The sequence below is a fragment of the Rutilus rutilus genome, assembly GCF_951802725.1.
Source record: "Rutilus rutilus genome assembly, chromosome: 10".
In the NCBI taxonomy this organism is placed as follows: Eukaryota; Metazoa; Chordata; class Actinopteri; order Cypriniformes; family Leuciscidae; genus Rutilus; species Rutilus rutilus.
Genome location: NC_140215.1, coordinates 27,496,214 through 27,518,943, shown reverse-complemented (window position 1 = coordinate 27,518,943; position 22,730 = coordinate 27,496,214). Strand labels below are relative to the sequence as shown.

Here is a 22,730-nt window from a genome sequence, read left to right as displayed (position 1 = left end):
AGGAGGCCAAGCAGATAGTTACCAACCCACATTAGATGAACTTGGGATGGGATGAGGTCACATTTAGGCCCAGGCTACTTGTAAAATGTAGCCTTTTTTAATATATTAAAATTAAACAATTGGCCACAAAATGTTTCAAACCAAAACTTGCTAGGCCTCACAGTATGGAGGGATTATTGGGTCAGATTTAAAACTAAAAGTCTAAAACTAAAAGTCTTAAACGAAAACTAAAATTCTAAATTTCAAACTAAAAGTCTAAGTCGAAAACTAAAAGTCTAAGTCGAAAATGAATTTGGTATTTAGGATTGGGCATTTGGTATTTAGGATTGGGCATTTGGTATTTAGGATTGGGCATTTGGTTTTTAGGATAGGGCATTTTGTATTTAGGATTGGGCATTTGGTCATTTAGCCATTTAGGATTTAGGATTGGGCATTTAGGGATTTAGGATTGGGAATTTGGTATTTAGGATTGGGCATTTAATCATTTAGCCATTTAGGATTTAGGATTGGGGATTTGGGGATTTAGGATTGGGAATTTGGGGATTTAGGATTGGGCATTTGAGGATTGAGGATTGAGGAGTGTATGCAAATAAGGAGGCGTGGCTCAAATACTGGAGGCTGGGTTTGAAATGGCTGGTGCGCAGAGGCACCTTATGGACAGCAGAGGGAGCTCCCAGTGCTAAGGAGCACACTGTAATGCAGGGTTTCTCAAACTTGGTCCTGGAGGGCCACTGTCCTGCACAGTTTAGCTCCAACCCTGATCAAACACACCTGAGCAAGCTAATCAATGTCTTCAGGATCACTAGAAACTCACAGCTAAGTGTGTTTGATCAGGGTTGGAGCTAAACTGTGCAGGACAGTGGCCCTCCAGGACCAAGTTTGAGAAACACTGCTGTAATGAAACCAAACAGAGCGAGTGAGCAGGGCTCATCCAGGGAAACACTGGATTTCATAATGCTTTGTCTGTAAATTATGGTTTTATATGGATAATGTTTTCAAAACACTTGCATGCGAGAGGGTGTTGATACTGTTTCCTATGCAATGAAGTTAGCCAATCATAACAGTGGCCATTTACTGACAAGCCTTAAAGGAGCCGCCCCTTAAAAACGGATCATTTCAGACAGAGGCTCAGAATGAGGGTTGAATTTTTTTTTTTTCACATTGTGCAAGCAACTTTATATAATTATAAGTGAACCTTAAGGAACATATTAAAATAATAAAAGAAATCCATGTAATGACCCCTTTAAAAAAAACTAAAAACCTTACTGACCCTGAACTGAACGGTAGTGTATAAGGTGAAGACATCATCATAACAATATATGAAAATGGGTATGATACATAAAGAAAATAATGTCTTTAAAATCACCAAGTTTGAAGGATTCCTTTTTCAATATGTCACTTCTCTGTCCCCTTTTCACCTGACCTGTAATAGAGGAGACGACCCTCGAGGGTGACTAAAATATCTCCAGTAGCTCAATGTTTCATGGTTACCATAAACCAGTGACAGTAAAGTCTCCTGCTGTTGGTTGTTCTCCCTCTACAGCGTTGCATCTCTAGAGAGCCACAGGGGAGACACCAACCAACACAGTGACCGAATGTTACGTTTAGATCAAAACAAAACACAGTCGGCTCAGTGTTATATGGTAGATATAAGAGTTCAGTTAGATGAGTAGTTTGGTGTAAGGAGTGTTTTAAGGTGTCCAGAGTCCAATTTGTACGATAGCTGCATTATGTAGCGTGTCAAACTGAGTCGCGTCTGCATGTCTGAGGATGAGACCGGCACCTGCTATGAATAATTAGGGCTTTGTTATTTAAATAATGAGTGATTTGTCTGAACAGATGGAGCAGAAATACACAGATTGTGACTTGCAGAAGTATGGAGACAACTTAGGTCAGTGATTCTCAAGACAATATTGGAAAGCCCTTGAAGATATTTCTACTTTTGTTTTTGAACACTGGCACCCCTCAGGGCTGCGTCCTTTCCCCACTTCTGTACTCTTTATACACACAATTCTGTCAATCACACACCAGTTCAGTTTTGTTGTTTAAGTTTGCTGACGATATCTCTGTAGTTGGTCTTATTACTAACGGAGATGAGTCTGACTACCGCAGAGAAGTGGAGGGGCTGGTGAAATGGTGCGAAAGCTATAACTTGATTCTTAACATCCCAAAAACCAAGGAACTGGTTGTGGATTTTAGAAGGACCCCTAGTCCCCTCCCTACGCTCTCCATTAATGGGGTAGAGGTGGAGAGGGTCACTTCCTTCCAGTTCCTTGGGACCACAATCCAGGAATCTTTATCATGGGAGCTCAACACTAATTTTAAGATCAGTAAAGCTCACCAGCGACTCCACTTTCTGCAGCAGCTCAAAAAGTTTAGAGTCAGCCGAGTTGCCATGACCCACTTTTATAGGTCAACTATTGAAAGCGTGCTTACTTTTTCCATGCTTGTCTGGTTCGGTCACACAACTGCTCAGGACAAAGCTAGGATGGAAAGAGTAGTACGCAGAGCATAAAAAATTATAGGCTGTAGTCTCCCTTCACTTTCTTCACTTTTCTCCACCAGAATAATCAGAAAGGCTAAAAACATCATAGCGGACCATTCTCACCCTGCTCACCATCTCATTAATCTCCTTCCGTCAGGAAGAAGATATAGGAGCATTAAGACTTCCACATCACGCTTCAGAGACAGCACTTACCCTCTGGCTATCAGACATCTGAACTTGCACTGACTGCTAGCAGCACTTTATCACGGTATGCACTGTGAACTTTCTCTGCCGAGGGGTATTGTCTTTTTTCTGCGGGGTTTTGGTCTAATGTCCTACTGTTTGCTGGGTATTGTTGGTGAACATTGTCTGTTTTTTTTGTACTTATGATGTTTGTCTTTTAGGTTATTTACGTCTGAGAGTTGTACTAAGACAAATTCCTATCAACTTGTTGACATGGCAATAAATTGATTGAAATTGAAATTGAATTTACATCTGCAAAGCTGCTTATTTTCAAACTTTTTTTTTATTTACAAAATCTGGGAGTGGCAATACATATAAATATTTTTTTTTTATTAAATAGTTATTATAATGATGTAGATCAATACAAAAATTATATAAAAAAATTATGAAATTCCATAATTCTGTAGAAGTTTCAATAAACAATTGTTATTCAGGGTTTACACTTTTTATTACTAATGAATTTTAATGTTTTTTTTTATAGGCATTCTTGATTAATGAATTACAGAATTTTTGCAGAAATATTTTGAACACACAAATAGCAATTTCTACTGGTAAAGGAGGTCAGATTTTTTGGGGTTCGCCGATCAAGCTATTTTTTGCCAATATCGGACGATCATGATCGGCGGCCGATCAATCGGAGCATCACATCGGAGTTCACCATGGGCAATTTATGTACATAATAAAGTATTTACTAGCTAGAGTATTTACTAGCCTATGTAAAATCACATACTGGTAACATAAGTCAACATTTGAACCTTTATTGTATTTTTTTTATTATTATTATGTACATTTTTAGCATTAGATACATTAGATTACTCAATTCAATTGAAATACAACACTTACATTTAAAAGTGTAATCTGGCCATTTCGTCTCCGGCGTGCAATGAATTCTGGGGTAGGCAAGGCTGCGAAGGATCCTTATGATGTATCCTGCATTCACGGGAAAAGAAGGACGTATTTGCAGGCCGCATTTTGAAGGAGCCTTCGAAGTACCTTCGAATTGGGACAGCATTTGTCACGCCGCAATGACACAGTCGGCTATACTTTCCCCTTTAAACGAGTCTCGGTGCGTCCTCCGAAGGCCGCATCGGCCTTGCAATTCGATGGACACGGCCTTCAAAGGATGCAGCCCCTAAATTGGGACACAGCTATTTTCTCTTCCAACTTCAAAATCGTCCGACATCTTTGTTTTAATTTATTATTATTATTTTCTTCTTTTTTTCATGACCTTTCCAACGTGATGACGTGACGTGTCGCAGACCAGCACAAGACGAAGTAATTAAATTTGTTCTGCCAGTTTTTTGCTTTGCACAGATTCAACCAATCATATTGAAGTAAAATAATCATGAGTAATAGGTCATGCTATTCTTACTGTTGTATATGTCATAAATCATTTAAAGGGCATTTTCTGAAGTCTTTCTGGTTATTATTGATCTATGTCAAAATGTTTAAGATGGCCAATCAAATCAAAGAAGCCATCAAATCAAGGCCAAACAGTGGCCAGCACAATGCTTTTTAGAAGAATGCGGGTAAGAATGTGAGGAGCTGAAAATGATGAGCCTGTAAACAGCAATATTTGCCAAATGAATGCTAAATAGGGTGGCCATCTGTCCAGTTTTAGGTTGGACAGTTTGGTTTTACCCCTTTTACACACAGAGGTCACTACAGTGGACAGCTATTCAAAAAAACATTTTCTTGCATATGCATGGGTTTTGATGGGATAATTGCACATCAACCTCTACAGTTGAGAATATACATACTCCCTTGTGTGTCCATGAATCCAGTTTTAGTCCTTGTGTTCATCATGACACCAGAAATGATCACATTTCCCTGGATATGGCATGTCTCTTTCTCTAAAATGTCTCAAACATGTCTTCACTTTAAAGGTACTCTGATGGTGGGATCTATGCACAATTTGCACTTAACAGTCTAGGGAAAAGATGTGAGGCAAAGATCGATTTGCAAGAAGTACATTTATTAAATTAAGAAAGAAGATAATCCACACGAAGAAGGAGGAGAATAATCCTACAGGGAAACACAAACATAACAGATTTGTACATTAACACAAAGACGACAGCCGGCGAAAGAGAACTGAAATATAGGGGTATATATACACGGGATAACATGGGTAATCAAACACTATGGTAACAAACTAGGGCAACTATGGAAAATAAAAATACAAAAAATACAAAATAAAAGTAAACACTGAAAGTAAACCTTAAACACTGGCGCCATACGCGATGATCAACAAGAACAGAGTTCAGGAAGGAGGTGGCAGTGGAGCATGCAAGAGGGAGTGTTGGTAGGCTTAAGCCACAGAACATGAAAGAGTCGGTCTCTGCAAATGAAAAGACCATGGCGATGCAGGAGGGATGGAAATCCACGTTGGAGCCCTAGGGACTACTGAACATAATGGAGCCAGAGAATTTAATGGCCACAACAGAGCCAGAGGATCGGAGGTCCAGGGCAGAGCTGGAGGAACTGGTGGCTCTGACGGAGCAGGAGACCACCATCGTGGAGCAGACAGAACAGCACCAGGGCAGAGCTGAACACCACTACAGTTGCGCTCTCATTGTAAATGCCTATACCATGATGAAGCCAGTGGAGTAGGAAACCACGGTGGGGCCAGGTGAAAAGAGACAAGGAGCACAGAGAGTTTAGATACGCCCTCCGTGGCTGTGACAGGGAGCACAGAAAGTTCAGAGACAGTCTCAGTGGCCGTGACAGGGAGCACAGCGAGATCAGAGACAGTCTCAGTGGCCGGGACAGGGAGCACAGCGAGAGCCGAGACAGTCTCAGTGGCCGGGACAGGGAGCACAGCGAGATCCGAGACAGTCTCAGTGGCCGGGACAGGGAGCACAGCTAGATCAGAGACAGTCTCAGTGGCCGGGACAGGGAGCACAGCGAGATCAGAGACAGTCTCAGTGGCCGGGACAGGGAGCACAGCGAGATCAGAGACAGTCTCAGTGGCCGGGACAGGGAGCACAGCGAGATCCGAGACAGTCTCAGTGGCCGGGACAGGGAGCACAGCGAGATCAGAGACAGTCTCAGTGGCCGGGACAGGGAGCACAGCGAGATCAGAGACAGTCTCAGTGGCCGAGACAGTGGACAGAGACAGTCTCAGTGGCCGGGACAGGGAGCACAGCGAGATCAGAGACAGTCTCAGTGGCCATGACAGGGAGCACAGCGAGATCAGAGACAGTCTCAGTGGCCGTGACAGGGAGCACAGCGAGATCAGAGACAGTCTCAGTGGCCGAGACAGTGGACAGAGACAGTCTCAGTGGCCGGGACAGGGAGCACAGCGAGATCAGAGACAGTCTCAGTGGCCGAGACAGTGGACAGAGACAGTCTCAGTGGTCATGACAGGGAGCACAGCGAGATCAGAGACAGTCTCAGTGGCCGTGACAGGGAGCACAGCGAGATCAGAGACAGTCTCAGTGGCCGAGACAGTGGACATAGACAGTCTCAGTGGCCGGGACAGGGAGCACAGCGAGATCAGAGACAGTCTCAGTGGCCGAGACAGTGGACAGAGACAGTCTCAGTGGTCGTGACAGGGAGCACAGCTAGATCAGAGACAGTCTCAGTGGCTGGGATAGGGAGCACAGTGAGATCAGAGACAGTCTCAGTGGCCGAGACAGTGGACAGAGACATGGACAGAGACAGTCTCAGTGGCCGAGACAGTGGACAGAGACAGTCTCAGTGGCCGAGACAGTGGACAGAGACATGGACAGAGACAGTCTCAGTGGCCGAGACAGTGGACAGAGACAGTCTCAGTGGTCGTGACAGGGAGCACAGCGAGATCAGAGACAGTCTCAGTGGCCGTGACAGGGCGGACAGAGAGTTCAGAGATGCCCACTGTTGTGGCAACAGAGCTGACAGGGGGTACGGTGAGTTAATAACTGGGAACACAGAATGTTCAGGTATGGCCTCCATGACCCGTGACAGGGGGCACTGAGAGTTACGAGATGGCCTCCTTGGCTGAGTCTGAAGGAGCTACAGCAGACACCGCTGTTTTGGGGGGAACTGTCGCTGTGTGTACGCCCCAAGCACACAAGATTGCAGTAGCTATCACAGGCAATACAGATGACAATGGAAGGTCCTCCGGGACCATCAGATATGGTAACACTGGACTTTGGAGCACTGAAGTGCAGGGTAGTTAGAGGATTTATTTCCCTTCCTATGTTGTGGTCAATGGAGAGCCCGGATTGGAGGACACAAGAGGTTTTGGACAAGAAGGAGGGAACTGTTTAGTTAGTTTAAGGGATTGGAACCCTCCTCTGCTTCTTCCAACATAAAAGAGGACCCACTCAACTGCAGAGCAAGATCTACATCTTGTGCCAGTATGCAACTGGAATCTCCCCCTGACATCAGTTGACTAATGTCATAGTCCAATCGGGTCCAACGGCCCATTATACTGCCGTGCAAAGGCAAAAGACTGTAACTTCGTTTTTGGTCGAAAATTAGTTATTGATATTTTTGGCACATTCAAGACCTCCTTTATCATGTGGATAAGTATCCTGAGTCAATTCCGTTGTTTAAAAAAAACAAAAAAAACATTTCATTTATTATACAGGAAAGGTTAAAAGTAACACTAAGTTACAATTTAGACGGGCCTGACTCAGTTTAAAAACTGGTTTCCAGCAGGTTCCTGTTCTGCAGAACATAAAACATAAAAAACAATTTACAGCACATGAAGTCAGAAACACTTACGAGACATTAGCATGGGCTAGACAGATACAAACGACTAAAAACAACAATACAAACAGTGCAAACAGGACTCGGACAATAAATAAACAATCAGTGAGTACAAGTGTAACTGTTTAGAAGAAACAGTTTGTATGCCTTTTTGAAATATGTGATGGATGGTATTGTTCTGATGTGATGGGGAATATCATTCCAAATTTTGGTTTATGTATGAAAAAAGGATTTCTGACCATAGTTGTTTTTGTATGGAGGGACTGGAATAAGTGCCTGTGAAACTGACCTAGTGAGGCGTACTGGTCTCATATTGTGAATCGGAAGAAGTGCAGCAAGTGTTGGTGAAGTGCTATTTTAAATCTGAAAATAAAATGTAATAGCGTGACTGTTTATATAATTATGGAAAGTCAGAGCGTGTGAACGTGTGAGTGCAATGCAATGGTGGGACCACTTTGGAAGATTACTGTGGATCTTGAGAGCTCGATTATATAATCGTGCTATTGGTTAAGTAATTTCCTTTGTAAGAGACCAGATTGGAAGACAGTAGGACATTGTTGAAAACACAATTGCATGTAGATAAGTTTCAGAAACAGAAAATAAAAGATATGATCTAATCTTTTTATACACATAAAGTTTCTGATTCAGCTTTTTTGTTAAATTAGAAATGTGATCCCAGTATGTAAGGTGTGTGTCAAGTAACACACCAAGATATTTATAAGTCTTTGTAATGACAAGATCTTGATTTGCAAAGGTAATAGGATCAGTATAAAAGAGACTTTTTCTAGGTGAGTGAAAATACATACATGGTCAAGTGGTTCTTTTTCAAACAGTCATGTAAGAACTGAAGATCAAATGATAATTTAGAATTTATGACATCAAGATTTGAGTCAGAGAAAAAAAAATCACAGTATCATCAGCATACAGTAAGCATTCTGAGTATTTACACACTTGAGGGAGATCATTAATGTATAAAAGAAAAAGTAAGGGTCCAAGAATACTGCCTTGAGGAACACCCATATCACAGACTGGAGGTTGAAATGTTACATGATTAATTTTGACAGCTAATTTTGACAAAATAATGAGTTGTCTTAACAGTAACTGCCAAAAGCCCATGAGAAACCAAGGCAGAACACCATAACACCAGTTACCGCTCTTTGGCTTTGTTTTGGAACGCTCAAATTGAGTTACGGTACTATGCCTGTGTTTAGCCACGCGTCAATATGAAGTTACTGTGCCGGTGTTATATCAAATAATGCTACCTATCAGATTGTATGGTTATCTGCCTTTGTTTTACTGTCCATTAAAATTGTAATGACGGTGTAGCCTGTGTACTACAGTTGCCATCAGTCCCTGTAAATTCTGATGTCCTCAGAGCTTTATCCTGCACAAACGCGGTCAGAACATTTAATATGGTCGACAAACCTGCGATATCGATTGCGAAGGATATATATGCAGAGTTGACAGAAACATTTTACACATGCCAGAACAGATGAATACAACAAAGAACTAAAGCCCCGTCTCACCTAGTTTGGGTACTGGTGTTACAATATATTCGGTTCCTGAAATATTTGGTTCCAATGGGTGGAGCTACCATGAATATTCACGAGACCATAGCGTGGGCGGGGCGATAAATACAAGCGAGTGGAACAGAAATTATTACCGTGAGCGCCTCGTTTTGTTTTATGGATTATTTATTTCAAACAGGTAATAAAGTTGAACGAAGTTAAGCTTAAACTAGTCGTATATATTTTATAAATAATTCATCGTTTTGTAGCATGTACTCTGAGTTTACCTGAACTATTACAGACCTGATCCTGTAGGAAGCATTGCAAGACCTACAATAAAGGCATATTTCTCCAAATTTTCCCAGATTAGTTGTTGCTGACATTCTATAGAACTGTTTGTTTCTCATGAATGACTGAGATTAGGATTTTTAAAGGTGTGTGATTGCTGTTTAAATAAATGTTTACAAATATATTCTTGTGTCTTTATTCCCAAAGTTGTCTGCATATTATTAAAATAGCCTTTAAATTATAAGCTGATAGCTCAAGACAACATAAGAACTTGGAGTTGCATGTTGCATGCTTTGGAAGTTGCTTTATACTGACTCAACTGAAAATCTTTTTGATACACAACCTTTACTTTATCAAAGGTTATCATAAATGTTAAGCTTTAGATGCATTAACAGTTGTTTTCTCTAGCAATTCTTTAGAACGTTGGTCAACTTAATTGATAATAATGACTAACCATTAATGATAAAAATTAGGCCTACATCTTATCAGTTTAGTAATGTTATCATTCTTATGTAATCTTTTTGTAAACAAGTGAACACAAAAACACACTGGTGTAGAAGGCATGGGTATACCAAAAAATTAAGGAAAGGTATATTTATAAATACATATTTGAATACAGTGATATAGTAAATATTTGATTAGTCCTGCTGTATTAATTTTGCCCTGATCCCATGTTTTTCTCTTGTCTAACATTCTTGTTTTTACAGATGAATATGAATAAAATATGTAATTTTAAGACACTGTATCTTACTATAAAAGTAATTGCGAGTTAATGAATGAATACTTAAAAAAAAACTCAATTTTTACACAGAAATATGTTGAGGCAGATGTTTTTGTTTATCAATTTTAAACAGTCTAGATCATATTTAGGATAGGTAGATAACTTTATGCATATTGTTTTATATTACAAAAATTATATATATTATATTCTTTAAATGAGAATACTTTTCAATTATATGTCCATATCCCACCACACCTGAGAAACTTCTTTTCTGACCTCATTTCTGTGCAATTTACTATTGTACACAGTTTTGGCCAATAAATAATTGGTTCAGTACATATAGTTCACGAGTTCACATGTTAATGAAATCTGATGTAATATTATAATGCGTATTTGGCTTGCTGTCCGGGGGGAGGGCTCCGAGCTCGGAATTCGGCCCGACCCCAGAGTACTCTCCCCTATAAATGTATAGATCATAGGTATCTATGAGCAGACCCAGCCGAATGTGAGGTGATGGGGTGGTGGCGGGATGCTGAGAAATTAGTCATGAGACAGGAGGTAAGGGAAGGCTTTATTTATACTGGCTTCTTCTTGTGCTGATTGGATGATTACCTGAACATGCTCCTCCCGAACTTTGTTACATAAAACTTCATTTTGTGAAGCATTCAACAACCAATTAGCTATGGTGATGTTTTAAAAGAATAACGAGTCTCAACCACAGATCATATAAATAAACCTACCCATCTTAGTTGAATTTGTCATTTTGGCTGTCAATATAGATAAGGAAATGTTTAAAAACTTGTATGAATTGAAAAAATCTTAAAAGGTTCCTCATGGTGTTTCTAAAAAAAATGCAAAATATGTCCTTCTTAGAAGGGCACAGACCTTCACAACGAGAGGTGAGTTAAGAAACACTTAGTGATTTCAATGTCTCTTCATGATCAAAACATACTACTTTTAGATGAGGTCTTATACTTTATACATTGAGGTTTTTATTTGCCCTAGATGCAAACACCCTTAATTTTGTACTCCCATGCATGATATCAATGAAAGAAAATTTGAAATTTGGCAGTGCCAAATAAAAAACTAAATTAAATGAATCAATTTGCTAGAGTTGTGTCTCTGTTTTATTACAATTAAGTGCAGTTACCTTTGGAATGGTACATTCAAAACTACAAATTTCACAAACTGAGTATAACATTACTTTAGTTGGACCTTGCTATGTATACATCAATACAATTGAAATAATTATCACTTACTTTGACCAGCGTTCTAAAGCATTGCTAGAGAAAACAGCTGTTAAAGCAACAGAAGCTTAACATTTATGATAACCTTTGACAGTTGTGTATCAAAAAGATTTTTAGTTGAGTGTAAAGCAACATTCAAAGCATGCAACAACATGCAACTCCAAGTAGCCTATGTTGTCTTGAGCTATCATCCTATAACATAAAAGCTATTTCAATAATAGCCTACAGACAACTTTGGGAGACAGAATCAAAACACAAGAATATATTTGTAAATATTTATTTAAACATGGAATAATAGACATTTAAAAAGCTTAATCTCAGTCATTCGTGAGAAACGAACAGTTAGGAGTAGTTTAGGACAAAACGCGATCTGAGGCGCTCACGCTAATAATTTCTGTTCCACTCGCTTGTATTTGTCGCCCCGCCCACGCTATGGTCTCGTGAATATTCATGGTAGCTCCACCCATTGGAACCAAATATTTCAGGAACCGAATATATTGTAACACCTGTTCTGGTTGAAACACTCATGCATCTAGCTGGCAGAGTGCCAAACCTTCGCCGGCGCCTTCAGCACCGCCCTGAACACGGTCGAACCAACTCTGGACTAATATATATTTGGAGGTATTTCGTCATGTCAAATGTATTAATAATGCCATCAGAATGCAACCAAAGCATAGGATAGCAATAAGTAGATGGCTATAAGTCATTGTAAATCATACAAAATAAATGCCATGATCACTAGATTTTATACAGGTGATCAGCAACCAAATATTACTGCCTTTTGCCTTGGCATGACTTCTCACTTTTTGCTGAAAATACAAAGGCAGAGTACAGTAACTTTAAAGGGGTCATATAATGCCATTTTTGTACAAGCTAATATGATTCTTTAGGATCTAAATTAAAAGTTTGTAATATACTTTAATTAAAAATTCTCATTAGTATTGTAAGAAAACACTCATTTTACCTGGTCAAAAACAGCTCTGTTTTCAGCACGCCGTTTAAGTGCATGCGTCTTTAAATGATAATGAGCTTTGCTCACCCCGCCCCTCTGTTCTGTGCGTACACCGTTTGTAACACAATAACCATAACTGATTATGAATTATATTGAGAACATCGTACATAGAAAACATGCCATAATGTACCCTGAGTGTAAACAGCCGCATTCATCATGAAGCGTGCAGCAAGCGATTTGCAAAGATTAATATAAAATTAATATAAAGGTTAATAAAACGTTACACTCACTTCAGTTATTCTGGAGGTGCAGCAGGAACACGAATAGTTGGTACCGATCGTTTTTTCAGGAGCAGCTTCTTATCAAAACCAGCTTTATAACGTTACTGACCCTCGTTTGTAAAGCACTCTGGTGTGTGAAATGATTCACGCAAACATGAAAGCATTGACGTTGATCGTGGAGAATATTCCCTTCGAAAACAAACTCAGCCACTGCGTCTTCAGCGGTTCGGATTTAGGAACATCAAAATGACTGCTGTGTTCCTTATTACACCCAAGAACAGAACACCACAATCGCTTAGAGGCCATTCTGCTCATAGACAGTGCTCCAGCGTATCAACATTGACCGCGCCAGTGTTGTGCCGAATTTCGACCCCCTGACAAATTATTACCTACCAATACTAGGGGGGTAATAATTTGGCGGGGGTCGAAATTCGGCATAACACCAGTCCACGCGGACTATGATTGACAGCTCGCTCACGAGCGAGGGCGGGTCTGTGTTGAAACGCTGCTGTCAATCAACAATCGTGGGAGGGGCGTCCGACCGTGTGACATCACACGGTCGAACGGCTTGATTTGAGATGGGGGAAAACTTATAAGAAGATTTAAAAAAAAAACACTGGATGGATTTTTATCATTTTATGATGGTTGTGTACAGGCACTGCCAACACACATTTCAGTACAATCAACTTGTAAAAGTGCATGTACCATTATATGACCCCTTTAAAATAGTGGTCAAAAGTCAAGTTTGAGCTCAAGATTTTTTTATGTAGATAATTTTCATTACTAAAACATCTAATTGCCAGACTTCCAGTGTCCTACCTATAATTAATTTGGCGGGAAATCTAAAAATCTTTAAAGTCATTTTTCTCAGTTCCACACTCTAGCGAGTTAAGGTCTCTTGCCTTTGTAGGGCAGTATAGTACCCTCCTCCCATGATACAAGATGGCTTTACATGATAAAATCCTCCACAAACTCCTCTGGCGGGCAAGAATCTTGATGATGCATAATTGATCATTGGAGTGACTCATTATTGCTGCTACATTAACTAAATTGATCATGTATAAGCAGTGGCATACACAAATACACAAAGAAAACATTCCTCTTGCAATCTCCAGCAGGCTGTGTTCGAAATCACCCCCTGTACCTTCATTCACTATTTCCTACATAGGTCCACTAATATAGCAATAGAGAGTCAGTAGAGAGGGTCGAATCCGGTGAATTTCTTGTGAAACAATTTAATCTGAAATCAATTTAATCAATTTAATTCTTATGTTTAAATTTGTGTTCAATTTACTTAATTTATTAATTTTTTTTTCTTTTATTAATATTTTCTTGTTTTTTTACTCATGTCTTTTTGTTTTTTGGTAATTGTTTATAAGGGTTACATGTGAGCATTATCTATGGCCTGTTTTGTTGTGTTATTCCCTGTGTGTTTCTACAATGTTGGTAACCTGATGCATCTGACGGTGCAGATGATTTGATGACGTTAATCACCTGTGATGTTTGAAAAGCAATCATTTTGGTGTTTCACACCACACACTGGAGATGGCTTAGGCTGAAACGTGTCTGTGTGGACATGGTATAAATAAATATGAGATATAACTAGATTATGATTATTTTTTGTGTCAATTTTCTCTAGTTTATTGCTTGACCTGCTTTTATGTCTTTGCAATTTGTGCTTGCTTGTCTGTTTTAATTTTGTGCCACCTTGTTTGTTTGTCTAAGCTCTTGCTTAAGCCTTGTTTTAATTGTAATGTATTTATTGATGTATGCCAATTAACAACTGGCTGGGGACTACAGCTGGAAATTAGCCGTAGAGGCTAAAGCTGCTCTTTTCATTAAAAGAGGTTGTCCACATTATTATAAACCAATAAACTAAACTAAACTAAACTAAACTAAACTAAACTAAACTAAACTAAACTAGAGAGTGCGGTTATTCATATTTATTTAATAGAACATTTTGCCGCACTTGCTTAGTTGGGGACACTTAATATTCAACAATATTATTGATCTGCCTGCATTGACACCATTGTATGAGAACTGAGCTGGACGATGGCATATCACTGTTTTCTCCAGAGTTCCTGTATAGATTAACTAAATTAATTACTTTTTAACAGGAATAAATCAACACTGAACTTGCTTAAGTTGGACAATGACATTATTTTCTTCTAGAGCTGCAGTACAACAAAACAAACTTTGTTTTCACTATAAAGCTGCTTTGACAAAATCTGTATTGTAAAAAGAGCTATAAATAAAGGTGACATGACTTGACCTTACATCCCTCCTCTGCTTCGCTGCTACAAAGTTATGCCGCTTCGCTGCTGTCAGAATTATGGGCAAGTAGCGGTGGTTTTTAAAGGAAAGCAGAGGTGTCCCAAATCTGGAGGAGATCATTTGAGGATTGTGAAGATATGGTGCATGAAAAATGTTGTAATTGTGAAGGCAGCACAGGGTAACATACTGTATGCTGGTTGTGTTTATGCGGAATTTAACATAAAACAGCCGTCATAATAATCACTAATACACTTACATTGCTGTAAATGAGTTTTATGAATGAATGGCTTGTTCTAACTGTTGCTGGTCTTCGTCAACAACATGCGCTTGCACCACCTGCTGGTGAGGTCGACTAACAGCAGATGGACAGTATGCTCGGCAATCTACTGCTTTTCCTGCAGTTCCTGGATGTCAATGTTGAATTTACTGTCGAATTTGAACCACTGAATTTGTGGAAGCGAATTTGCAAAGCGAAATAAAATGGACCGAAAATTGCCTGTTGAATATTATAGGTTGTATTTTTAAACAGTTTGAATATTTTGGAAGTGAAACATGAAAGGTGAATATGGATTATTGAATTTTTAATAATGAAAATGTGTTTGAAATGTTTTTAATTGAAATATTCACAGCTTAAATATTCAACCCTGTTGAATTTCAGCCCATAAAAATGCAAGCCCTAAAAATACAATGCATTAAAATGCAACCATGGTTAATGCAATGCTTATTTTTTTCAAGTAGTGCAATTCAACAGGCTTTTTTATTTCAAAAACATTTGACATTATTTTACTTCCATATTAGAGGTGTATAATAGGATGATTTCAACAAGAGACCTGAAGTAGATGGGATACCGGGAAGTCTTACGGAAAGTGAGAAGTTTGATATCAAATGGCCAGGAGTTGAAAGGTTTTATCAAAGATTTTAAAAAGAAACCAGAAATCATATGTGTCCAAGAAACCTGGTTAAAACCAGCATTAGAGTTTGTTATTAAATAGTATACGCAGAGATAGAAGACAGGGTAGGGGAGGAGGGTGTATACTATTTTTAAACCAAATCATACAATATAGAGTTTTGGGGAAAGGAGTTGAGCTGGAATATTTAATCATTGAAATGTGGACTAAAGAAGGAAACATTAAAATTGTTACCTTCTATAATCCCTGTAATTCTATAATCCATCTCCTGCCAGTTGATTTACCCGTGTCACCTTCCACTCTGCTTTCTCATCCACTCCTGCAATATAGTTTACCTTGCCTATCCGATGTTTGTGACAGTAATAGACTTTCACTGGAATTAAAGGGACACTTCACCCATTTGCATTAAGCTTTGCATTGTTAGAAACCCAGTCATACTATTGAATGGTCGTGCAACACTCTCTCATTTTCCCCTGAGACGGGAGAAATCCGTTATTTACCTCTTACACTTCCTCCTACAATGACGCAAAAATCGTCATTTTGCGTCATTGTAGGAGGAAGTGTAAGAGGGGGGGATTTCTGTTGAGACTACAAGCACTCGTTCCTCATCTTTCCCAGGGGGCGGGACCCGCTCATGCTACAGACCTATTACAGATCAGTGGGTGGGACTTTACTCTCTGAAACTGAAAGCAATATCCTCCATCTTGTTTGAAGCTAAGCTAACAGGCGCTGTGGAGACAGATGTAAAGTTATGACAATAGTGGAGGAGAGTGCTCAATATGATATAGACTAGAGGAAGAGGATTTCGGAAGTCTGATGCTTGAATCAGGTGTTTGTGGCTACCTTTACAAGCCGCATTATAGCGAAGAGCAGCCGAGGCAGAAGACCTGCCTGCCGCGGACGAGGAGCCCGGACTGGCTCGGGTTAGGGCGGACTGGTGGCGCCGGTGATCTCACTATGCAACTACGAACCGCTACGAACACAGAGATAGAGTCCGTCTGTGGCAAAGAATTTCAACGATGACAATTTCTCCTGGACGAAATCTCTGAATCAGACGAGGACACGGACGTTTGTGTTGTGAACTAGTTTCCTAGTTTCGCACCGCATATGTTCTGACTGAACATCCAGGTACCATGCAATAATTCACCTTTTCGAAAGAAATACAAACGAGGAGTAATGCACTAATGAGTTCGCCAACTAACTAGACATTTTGTGTGAATGTGAAATTAATTTCAAGCTCTGGTGGTAGCTAGACTTGTAGACGGAAGATTGATTTCTCTTATAGGCAGATATGCACTTTCTGGATTAGTGGGAGTGGCTTGCGGAGCTGTGCAATGTGGTGCATTGTGGGAGTTGTTGTCTTTCATACAAATGCGTCCTGAAGTTATTTTTTGTCTTTTCTCGGTCACAAAGGCACCAAATTCAAAATTTCTTTTACATTTCGACTACATGACCCACTTTAAATAAAAAACAATGTTCAAATGGGTGAAATGCCCCTTTAATGGATGAACTACTTGCACTTTTAGGAGGGAGAGTGGAATTATGAGGACATTTTAATCAATCAATCACATTTAAAAACAACACACGTTGGCCAAAGTGCTTTATACAGCCCGGTTAAAAACCTGACAGCAGCATTTTGAACCAACTGCAGACGTGAAAGTGATGCATGAGAAATACCATAGTACAATGAATTACAATAGTCCAATCTGGACGTAACAAAAACATGCATAACAACTTCCAAATCATTAAAAGACAAAAAAAAAAAAAAGGTTTCAATTTCGCTATATTCCTTAATTGGAAGAAATATCCTTTTTTTTTATTGAAATCTTTATTTCGAACATGAGAGAAGAATATATAAAATAATGTTTAATGTTCAAAACATTAAAAAAAAAGAAAAAAACAACAACAACAGATAAGTAGCAAACAAAGTACCTTACTTTCCTGTGTGAATATACTTCTATCTCATGTACGAAAAGGAGTAGGGAGAAGTAAAACTTATGTACTCCTACCCCTTTAATTCTTACATTCCTTTAATTAATTTTTTTATTATTATTATCATTATTATTTTGTTATCTGCATCTATGCACATATACATACACATACACATACACATACACACACCTATACACACATATATATATATACATATATACATATACATACATACACACATACATATACATATACATATGTATATATATATATATATATATATATATATATATTCACATACACATAAACATACCTACATACATACATCAAAGTGACTACTAACAAGTATTTAAAATCATAACAAAGGAGCACTCCTACTTTCACTACAGTGCTTCTTGATACTTCTTGAAAATCTTTTCTGTATACATTTTTTTTAAAAGGGATATGTTAGGGCATTGCTTTAAGTTTTCATCTAGTTTATTCCACAATTTAACTCCGCAGATTGATAAACATAATCTTTTCCTTGTTGTTCTAAATCTATTAGTCTTAAAATTTCCCCTTCCCCTTAAAGGGGTGGTAAACACAATTTCACTTTTCTAACTTTAGTTAGTGTGTGTTGCTGTCTGAGCATAAACAACATCTGCAAAGTTACAAAGTTTAAAGCAAAGGGAGATATTTGCTTTTAAAAAAATCAATTTCTAAGAACTACAGAAAACGGCCGGTATAGGGACTATACGACATTCCTGCGGGCTTGCTGACATCACTAAGCCAATATTTACATAAACCCCTCCTTCGATGAAGGATTCGCGAAACGGCTAGTCCTGAAAGATCGAGCAAGTGAAGAGACGACTCGATGCTGGCGTTATGTTTATGCCCTAAATCAATACATGATTAACTAACTGTATTTCTCTATGTACATTTCTGAAATGCACTTTCTGTAAAGCTGCTTTGAAACAATATGTATTGTGAAAAGCGCTATACAAATAAATTTGAATTGAATTGAATTTAACTTATCCGACAAACACATACAAACTTCTGTTTAATATCACCAGCGCAGCGAACTTGGAATGTTCGTGGTTGTTGTCGTTTATGTGATCAGTGTAAATTATTCTTTGATTATAGCTTTTATGTATTGTTTATCTACATGCTTGTTTATCTACAGGCATGCTAAACATGGTTTTGTGTTTGATTTGATTTGATTTGGTGTTCGTATTGGATTAATAGTTCTGGCGACAAATATTTCATAGAACCCGGAAATCATCCGACTGTTTTTCAAGGAGGAACAGAGCAGTGTAGAATAATGGTTAAATATGTGAGCATGAACACATGTTACATGTAATTTGATCGTGGTATTTTAATAATCTAGACTGCAAAAATAATGAATTTGTGTGTTCCCGAAATCCGACATTATGAATGATTCTCATAGCTCTTTTTTGCATTATGAGTGGCTGTAGTGAATGTTGGTAAGTGCTTCCCCAAACCTCTACACAGTAATTCAAATAAGGTAACAATAATGAGCAGTACAGGATGCGAAGAGATTTAAGATCCAGTATGTGCTTAGCTCTTGCTAGAACTGCAATGCTTCTGGACAGTTTGTTTTCGATGTATTTTATGTGAGGCTTCCAGCAAATCTTTTCATCTACACTGTTAAAAATTGCTGTAAAAATACAGTGAATTTCCAACAGTAAAATACTGTTATTTCAATAAACAGTTTAATCCTGTTAATTTACAGTCTATGTTCCATAAATTAATTACTTGTCGTAAATTTACAGCATTTATGTGTAAACCCATTTGTTTCTGGAAAAAAACAGTCTTGGACTGTAAAAAAATAGCACGTGGGGGCGGGGCATCTTCAACGCGGTCTATTTCGAACAGAAAGCAGTCAAATAACAGAATTGTTTCGCAACACTCAGACGGTCTTAAAGAAGGACACTGTTCAAGGTAAGTTATTTCTTTACTGTTATTCTGTTATGTTGCTCCCCCAACCTGTACAATCGCCTTTTTCATGAGGTATTTTTGATTGTGCTGTTACTGAGCGCGAATCGCGTTTTGTAGAGCTCTCAACGGTTGAGGCATTTCGCCTGCTAATGAATGTTCTCTGAGCTCCGATTATCACGGCGAACTATTTGCTTGATTAAAGTTAAGTTACCATTTAGAAATTAGTTTGGCTTTCATTTGTAGTAACCCTTAACTCGATTTACATGAATTTCTGATTCAGTAATGTTACACGATGCGAATCTTACCAGATGCATTAATGTAAATCGTATAATATCATGCACATAAGATGGAGAATAATTACAAAACTACTCGAAATATCCAGATTCATTATAATAATTAAAAGTTAGTGGTCAATTTGTTTAGTTTCCATGCAAATTATGTTGTAAAGCTGTTCAAATTCTCAAAGCAAAATAGATAGTGGTGCGAGTAACTGTTACCTGTGTTTTTGTGAGATTCACATGTAACTTACATACTATTAAAATGTCAAAGAGGTTATTTCTGAAAGACGAGGCGGATATTCTCGACTTGTCGGCGCGAAACAAGTTTTGAAGACAGACAGTTCTCAACAGCTGAGGCATTTCACTATTCAATGTTCTCCGTGCTCGACGTCGAATGTCTTTGCTTGGTTTAAGATGACGAAATAATAATTATTTCTTCTTTTTTTTCTTCTAGGAATCATTCACTTGATGTAAATGTTTTACTGAGACAGTACACAGCCCTAATCTTTGGTGAGTTTCACATGGATGGCCTTAGAGTGAGTAAATAATCAGAAAATTGAGAATATTGTGTGTAAACTGTTATTTAAAATAAAATAAAATAAATAAAATTCATTTCAGGGAGGGCAGAGAACTGTATTGAACGCTGGATGATTGTGTTGTTTGTGATGGCATACAACCAAGATTCCTGACTGCAATAGCAACCATGTTTGCAATGTTCTACGTCTTCAATCTTCAGTATCTAGAGGAGGCATGTGGCACCTTGGAATTCATTCAAAGGTATTTTATCACCTTTTATAGTACCCTTTATATTTAATCCAATATTTAAATTGATAAAAGGTAGATTTTGTAAGTTTTATTTTTTAATGTGTGTGTGGGTGTGTTTTTTTTTATTACCCTTAGACGATTTGTTGGGATAAACCCTGAAAGAGGTTTGAAGACCTGCAGAGGCAAGGTGGTTTCAAAGAAGACTGGAAAACTTGTCAGCAAGAAGTCTGCCACTGTCAATCCCAAAGTTGCTTCTCTCCTGAAGAACCTCATCGATTTTGAATGGAACTTCGTCTAGGTAACTAAACTTAAATGTCCACTGACACTCACATTTGTGCAGCTTCCTAAAAGAATCAACACCTCTTAACTACATTCATATTCAGTGGTAAGAAAGTATCTGAACCCTTTGGAATTGGATGATTTTCTGCATTAATTGGTCATAAAATGTCTTCATCAGTCACATGTATAGACAAACAAAGTGTTTAAGCTAGCTACACAAACAATTATAATCTTTCATGACTTTACTAAACATCCCATTAGCCACTCGCAGTGCAGTGTAATAAAAATGTACATTTTGTAAGTGACTACATTGTTACCTCTATGAACCACAAATGTTGTTTTTGTTTTGTGATGGTTGTTCATGAGTACCTTGTTTGATCTGAGCAGTTAAACTGCCCAATGTTCTTCAGAAAAATCCACCATGTCTTGCACAGTCTTTGGTTTTCCAGCACATTCTGAACAATTAAACCCTTTACAATAGTGACTGCATGGTTTTAACATCCATCTTTTCACAATGAGAACTACTCATTAGTTATATAGGGTGCCAGGGGGATGATTTTATTCTGAAGAACAGTGGACAGTTTAACTGCTCAGAACAAACAAGTGAATCATGAACAACTATTACAAAAACAAAACAAACAAAAAAACATTCGTGGGTCATTAAGTAACAAGAAGTTCACTTACTGCAGCACTGTGAATATTTAATGAGATGTGTTTAGTAAAGTATAGATAATCTCTAAGATTAGTTATGTACAATAACATGATCATTTTATGTCTCTTTTAAAAGTGTTCGTAGAATATGTGATCACTAGTTTTTGTCATGTGATTTATTTTACCACTAAGATTTTCTTGATTTTCTTTCCTCTCAGATCTGGATTTCCTCTCAGACCAGATGTGTCAAAGGCTGATGTGGGACGTTTTGGCTGTTTTTTGCCGTTTGACGTTTTTTCACCCATTGGATCCCTTGTCCTCTCAGATCCGGACTTCCTCTCAGGCCAGATCTTTCAGATGAGATGTTTGAGATGTTTTCTGCAGTTTTTTTGCCTCTATCAAGGATTTTTCATCCATTGGTTCTCAATATTTTCCTCTCAGACTCAGAATTCCTCTCTTGCCTGGATGCTGATGTGACATTTTGAATGTAAGGTTTCTTTGTTTGCCTACTGGTTCCTCACATTAAATTTTACAATGTATTTTCTGTGACTTTTTTTCCTTAACTGTTAGTGTATTGTTAAAACTTGTTAGCTGTTTTAAATAAATGGCAAACAATACTGTACCATAATCTATATTTTCTTCATTTTTTCCATTGAGTAAATATAGGGATGTTAATAGATATCGGACAATAGAGTAAATAGAAAACAGTATTTATATTCTAACTTTTTATACTATAGAATTATAGCTGGAACCATTACTGCCAGTAATTTGTGAAGCACAGCCATAAAATTAAAAACTGTAGAATTACGGTAAATGGCTGGAACCACAGCTGCCAGTACTTTACTGTGAAATTACAGCATTGTTGAAACCGTAAAATAACAGTAAATGGCTGGAACCACAGCTGCCAGTATTTTACTGTAAAATTACAGCATTGTTGAAACCGTAAAATTACGGTAAAGGGCTGGAACCACAGAGCAGTATTTTACTGTAAAATAACAGCATTGTTGAAACCGTAAAATTACGGTAAAGGGCTGGAACCACAGCTGCCAGTATTTTACTGTAAATTTACGGGTGAATTTTTTACAGTGTATGATCACTCCAAGTAATTTATTTTCATGTACTCTTTCTAAGTTAACACCCTCTATCTGTATCTGTGCTTGATGATTTGACTTACAGTTTCCAAATACCATGAATGTAGTTTTACTCAAATTTATCGATAACCTGTTGATGTCCAACCATTGTTTTATTTTCTTAAATTCTGAAGTGGTTAATTCCAAGAGTTGCT

The 22,730-nt window shown here is 38.2% G+C and overlaps 1 long non-coding RNA gene across 2 annotated transcripts; it reads left to right on the top strand.

The window, feature by feature from the left end:
* Positions 1-19,400: 19,400 nt before the first annotated feature.
* On the top strand, positions 19,401-21,984 carry LOC311299086. Of its 2 annotated transcripts, none has more exons than XR_014629054.1 (5): positions 19,401-19,475; positions 20,205-20,260; positions 20,369-20,527; positions 20,651-20,813; positions 21,664-21,984. It is a non-coding gene; the product is annotated as an uncharacterized lncRNA (long non-coding RNA). The 2 variants fall into 2 exon arrangements; XR_014629055.1 differs by having other exon boundaries at positions 19,425-19,475; positions 20,205-20,286.
* Positions 21,985-22,730: the final 746 nt, after the last annotated feature.